The sequence below is a fragment of the Vombatus ursinus genome, unplaced genomic scaffold (assembly GCF_900497805.2).
Source record: "Vombatus ursinus unplaced genomic scaffold, bare-nosed wombat genome assembly UNPS02004428.1, whole genome shotgun sequence".
In the NCBI taxonomy this organism is placed as follows: domain Eukaryota; kingdom Metazoa; phylum Chordata; class Mammalia; order Diprotodontia; family Vombatidae; genus Vombatus; species Vombatus ursinus.
Genome location: NW_020944206.1, coordinates 688,998 through 695,901, shown reverse-complemented (window position 1 = coordinate 695,901; position 6,904 = coordinate 688,998).

Below are 6,904 nucleotides of genomic sequence, written 5' to 3'. Positions count from 1 at the left end.
GAATCATGCAAAGACTTCTGTCAATCGATACAATTCAAAGTAAATAGAATTGGAAAAAAAAATAAAAGAAACAACAAGAAAACAACTGAAACCGAATGCTGCCAACTCGTACTGAGTAAGCTTGGCTTCAAGAAAGAGACATGAGAAGGCAACTAACTCCTTGTACTTTTTGTATCATAAGTAGGGAACCATGGATGGGAAACACCGTATATGACATCCCACTTTTTCAACATGTAGATTATTTCCTTTCTTATTATAAGGGACATTTTAATCAATTTGTTTACATAATTCCAAATTGTAGCCTCCTCTGGAAGGAAGTTGGAGGTTATGCAATGAGAAATGTAGGTAATATAAAAAGAAAAACTATAAAAAACATTTAAAAAAAATAAATGTTTATCAAAAACTTTTGGAAGTGATTGTTGAAAACAAAAAATAAATAAACAAAAAAAACCCCCAAAAATAAATGCACAATTATTAGGCATTTATTAAGTTCCTACTATGTGCTAAGAACTTTAAATATGTAATAAAGCATTTTGTAAATTAAAAGAAAATGTTTTTCATAAACCTGGAAAAATGTTTAATGGTTAACTTCCTATAATAGATCATACACATATAGATATATAATACATATATTTCAAAAGTGTTTTCAGATTTGCAAAATATTTTACATAGCATCCCATTTGATCCCTACAACACTCCTGTGAGGTAGGTGCTATTACTATCCCCTCTTTACAGAGGAGGAAATTGAGGAAGGCAGAGAGGTTAAGTGACTAGTCCAGGACTACATAGTTCAGAAGTATCTGAGATAAGATTTGAACTCAGTTGTCCTCAACTAGAGTCCACTGCTTCATCCACTATTTAAAGCTGTTTCCTGATATATAGATATCTAGGTATAACCCATGGCCCCAAATTCCTGAGCTCTGATTTTTACCAGACTGGGTTCAGTCTTAAAAAATGGCACTAAAAATATCACTCTTTGGCCAATATCATTCCCATCCAGAGTTTACTCTTAGAATATAATATAACTCATGTCTAAACCTCCTCAGATATAGGGGAAAGGGTCCCCCAGATCCCATAGAAGAGCTAAAGGAAATAATACAAATATCAGATACAGATGGCCTTTATTTTAGCCACAAAAATTGTTTTTAAAAATGCAGAGGACTCATAGGAGCCTGTAACAAAATGCAGAAAACATATAAAGGAAGTCACAATAGCCCATAAGCAAGCAATACAATATTCCCACCTCCCTGCTAAGCCCTTTTCCCCAGTATCATAAGGTCCTCCAGGCTCAGTGCCACTATGAGGGTAGAATTTCTCTCAGAGGGGAAATACGTGTGTGTGTGTGTGTGTGTGTGCCGATACATGCTAGTATGTATACTGGTATACTGCTAAATTAGTAATACTTACCAAAACGCTTGTAAAATAAAATACACACATACTGGTACATTGCTGGGGAAGGATGTATATTAGCATATGTACATATATTCTTTATGTGGGTGTATAGATATGTGCATATGTATGTATACGTTTACATTGAGTTTGCACACAAATTGAGTTTGTAAGCCACATTTGATCTATAATTCACATACACTTAGATAATTGATTAGGGAGTGAGCCTAATACTGACCAGTCTTAGCTGCTGGTTCAAATTTAGTCCTCAGGTAGGACTCCACTTTTTCCTCATATCCTACACTTTTATGTTAAGCAAGTAGTGTTACTAAATTTGGGGAAAATCAAAGTTCAATCTTTCTTGTAAGCAACTCAATTACTATCTATGGAGACATCAAAGGCTAGTGGATAAAGCACTGGACTTTGTAGGCTGCAAGACCCAAGTTATGGCAGATGACATGCTAGGTCACTTCATTTCTTGGTGCTGTGTGCTTCCCTAGAATTTATATACCAGGTAACAGATTGTGATCTGTCTAAGCAGCAGGAATTGCACATCCATTGTGTATCCTCATAACGATTACCCAAAAAATGGGGGAAAATACATAGGAAAAAATGAAGCTTCAGATGAACTGAAGTATGGATCTGACTTCTTAGAAATATATTTGTTGAGTACCAAGATGTTGTTTATTAAAACATTAAGTGAAAGATCTAATTATTTTTCTCAAACCATAGAAAGGAAGACATGACACAGTCTTAAGCATATAAAAGAGTAGAGTTACATCTAGTTCTTTGATTTCTTGTCCTCCATGAACATATATACTGAGTTGACAGTCATCAGAATAAATTTTATTTTAAATATGTCAATAGTCATAAAAATTGACTCTTAAATTTGTGAAGATAACAAAATATGATAATAGTCAATATTGGAAAGATTGTGGGAAACAGAAGTATCCTGGTCTCTTGTTGGTAGAACTCTGAGTCAGTACAACTATTTTGTAAAGCAAATTGGAATTATGCACACAAAGTGATGAATATGTCCATACTCTAGGACCCACAGATTCTACTAGATATATGCCCCACGGGAGGTTACTGGTAAGAAAAAAGTCTCTATATACACCAAAATATTCATAGTAATGCTTTTGGTAGTCACAAAGAACTGGAAACAAAGCAGATGCCCATTGACTGAGCAATGTCTGAACAAACCATGGTTTGTGAAAGTGATGGAATATTACTATGCTGTAAGAAACTATGCAGAGAAGCATGGAAAGATCTACATGAACTGATGCAGAGTGAAGCAAATAGAGACAGGAAAACTATATAAACAATGATTAAAACAATGGAAAATGGAAAAGACCACCACAAAATAACCCAAAGTGAATGCTGCAGAATTATAAAGAACAGGCACAACCCTAAAGAAGAGATGTGAGAAGACAGAAGTGAGATATTCACAGATGCAGAACACTACATATCTTTTTAGGTTTTTTGATGTTTTGATTGTTTTGCTGATTTTTTCCTCTCCTCCTATGTTTCCTTTAAAAAAAATATTCTTTGTTATATGAGATGGCTCCCTGAGAAGAGGAAGGGAGAAGGATGCTAGGAGAAACTTAAAAGATATAAAAGCAAAGATATCAATAAAAGATTTTTTAAAGATGGAGTCAGAACCATACATGAAAAGTCAAGATTTATGATGGCTGTGATGTGGAAATTATATACTTACAGCTGGAAAGGGCTTTAGGAATCAGATAATTTCTAGTCCTAGGCACTCACAACAGTTCATTAAGTAGCGAAATGAAATGAGACATCAAAATGAAAGTTTGCCATTTTTGTTGAAGATCTGTGCAGAGTTCAAACAAAGAAATATCTATTATGGATTAGAAGTTTCTCCAGATACCCCAATTTGCAGACAACATAGCACTCTGAAATAGTATATGGCATCCTGATGTCTACATTAATGTGTAAAAGGTTAGTCTAATCTATCCATACTCAAAAACAAAGTGGATAGAAATATACATATTACCCAGACAGTGACATGCCATCGATGGGTAGCTCATTAAGTTAGCCCATCAGAACATCTAGTCTGGACAAGTGGACAATAATCACATGATTGGATAGTGACTGGATTGCAGGTGGAAAACTGAATTCAATTACCCCAAGCTGTTCACTGTCACATAAGCCTTTTTATTTACCACCACCGACTTCCTAGGGATATCATGTCGCTAGTTCATCATTGAATACCAAGATCTCAAAAAATTCAAATTACCAGTATTTCCAAGATCTGATAAATGCCACATTGTAGAGGTATGAGTAGATTGCAGCATGTTAACAATAATAAGTGAAGTAAAAGGCATTAAAGGAACTGACACAATTAAGTGTAAGAAGCCCTGGCTTTGGAACCAAAGGACCAGGGTTCAAAGCCTGATTCTGACACTTACTACCTCCAGCTCATCAGTTTTCTATCTACAAAATGAGAGGGTTAGACTTGTTGACTTCTAACATGTATGACTGGAAAAGGAATTGGGGCAGTTCTTCAGTAAGAACAAGAAACAACAAATGAAAAGCCAAAGTGTGGTATTTTAATATAAAAATTATTTCTAATATATAATATTAAATCTGTAATATGTTTAATACATTAAAATAACCGGAAGAGCTCCAGGGGATTGAGTGGGCTATTTATAGAGGATTTAGGAAAAGACCTGGACAAGAAGCACTTATAGTGAGAAGATGGGGAGGGCTTGGGGTCTACAGTGGGGGAAGGAAGATACACACCAACATCATAGATCTATCAAAGGAACGTAATCCATGTGTCACTGGGCATTTAAAATGTGGTTCAAGTACATCTTGTAATTAATTTTTAAAAATACTTAACAATTCAATGCAATTACATCATCCCACTGGATTTTACAGAGGAAATGATATATAATTCCATTGTACATCATTGGTACTCACTAACTAATTAGCAACTGTAAATAATGCCCATCCCCCCCCCTTAATTGCTTAGATAGAATTCAGAATGTAAATCTTCCCACATAAGTTATGCTACTCAACCTAGAATAGCCACTTTTCATCTTCCCCTTGGCTGGCTTTGAACCTAGGTCCTGGCAATAAACACAGTGAATCATCCATTGCCATCTAATTTTTTTCTCCAGTTTTCTGTCACTAACACATAACATTTCTTACTCAATTGATTTACATTCCGGTTTCACCCTGACGACCCTAAATCTTAAAGTGGGCAAATAAATGAGACTTTAAGAATCACATCATAAAACATTTAAGGCATTCCCTGCTTCCTTCACACCACATCACTCCTGTCTGCCCTCCCCCCCACCCCAATAAAATTCTGTTAACATATTATACAATGTGTGGAATTACAAGCCACAAATCAACAATCCGATACCACTCAAATTTAGTGAGGCTCTAGTTAGCTACTGCTAAGAAAAGGGAACTTATCTTCAAATAATCTCCAAATCTATAATAAAATATCTAAGCTGAAGGAAAATAAGTTTCCTTATAACACCTTTTCAGACAATAGGAGGAAAATAAAATCACCATACAAAAATGTATTAAATGTTGGAGAATGAGAGGCTGCATGCAGGCTCAGTGGACTAACACAGTCACCGTCAGTAAGCCTGAGATTGAAACATTTTGTGTCGCTCTCCCTCCCCCCATCCCATACAATTTGCCGATGTTTGCTCTTGATAAATTTTCCTGTCCTGCTGCTTAAAAAAAATAACACTTAACTTGTGCAATGCTGAGTTCCACATAGACTTGACTTGACAGTGGTTCCAGATGGCCTGAAATTAATAAAAAAAAATTTCAGGATAAACTTGGGAAGAATCTTCAATTCCAGGATGACTGCTTGGAAAGGTGGAATAATTGAACTTCAAACTATTCTTTATGGGATATATAAATCTGTCATCAAAGGCATCTGGCCAAAGTCACCGTGCATTACAGATTTTTCCAAGCTTTTGAAGCAATGCTGTGATTACGGCCTTTTGCACAGAAACGAGATGGAAAACTATGCTAGATTCCAGGAAATAATTATTCTTGTACTGTCTCCTGTGAAACCTTATTTTAAAGCTGGACCATCAGGTTTGGGGTATGGAAGTACGAGCTCCACAGACCCAGACCCTTCTTTCCACGTACATTTTGCAGTCACCTTCACTTTAATGAAAATCTTCCTAAGGCCTAGGATTGAATACGGTTGATTGGTGGTTGTCCTTTGTTCTCAAAGAGGACCAAAATGACATCACTATGTCAGGGGTCAAGGTAGAGTGTGTCTGCCTGTGGCTGATCGGACCAAATATGAGTTCAGAATGCTCTACCACAAGTCGGGCACAAATTGTCCATGTGAACATTTGGAGTGGAGATGTCCCTAAATTTGCATATCTCATGTTTCTTTTGAGCTACCACAATTCTGTTTTGCTCACAGAGCACAGCACCTTCTTTGCTGCGGGCATGTCATGCTGGGTGGTCCTTGCCAGTGTCTCTCATGTCTCAAAATTGATTCCACAGTTCTTCAGAGAGATCTTTAGAGCATCCTTGTATTGCTTCTTCTGATTTCCATGTTAGTGATTGCCTCACATGAATTCTCTGTAAAATAATCTTTTAGGCAAACATACTTTTGGCACTCGAACATCATGGTCAGCTCATCAGAGGTGGGCTCTGTGCAGTACAGTTTGAATGCTTGGCAGTTCAGCTTGAGAGAGGAGCTCAGTGCCCATACCCTATCTTTCCAGGTGATCTTCATACTCTTCCTAAGGTAATTCAAATGGATCAAGTCAGTTTTCTGGCATGGTGCTGGTAGACTGTCCAGGTTTCATAGGCATACAACAACGGGGTCAGCACAACAGCTTTGTAGACCTTCACTTTGGTAGACAGTCTAATACCTCTTCTTTCCCCACACTTCCCTTTGGAACCTCCCAAACACTGAGCTAACTCTGGTGATGCATCAACCTCATCATCTATGTGTGCATCCCTGGAAAGTATACTGCCAGGGTAGGTGAACTTATTCACAGCATTCAGAATCTCTCCATTTGCTGCAACTGATGATTCCATGGATGGATGGTCTGGTGCCGGCTGGTAGAGGACCTCTATTTTCTTGTGGTGTTAATTGCTAGGCCAAAATTAGCACAAGTAGCAGAGAATCTATCCATACTTTGTTGTATCTCCGATTCAGAGGCTGTATTGAGTGCACAATCACCTGCAAATAAAAAGTCACCATACTGGAACAACTATACTGGAAACCAATTGGAAATTGATCAGGAGGCCTCTGGAAAAACACATATTTCTCTTGAAGGTAGGAGAGAGTTAGCAGTGATTTCAAGGCTAGGGTAGGACTCTTAAACTGTTTTTTATTTCACCCTACCTCCCCTAGGGTTCCTCCTAATCCTGCTCTAGGCACTCAGTGACCTTCTTCTGCCTTATCAGTTATCTTGATTGTGAAGATATCTACCTGGGCCTGCCCTCTCTGAGCAGTGACCCATACAATGGCCCTTTGGGTAGAATACTAGACTCA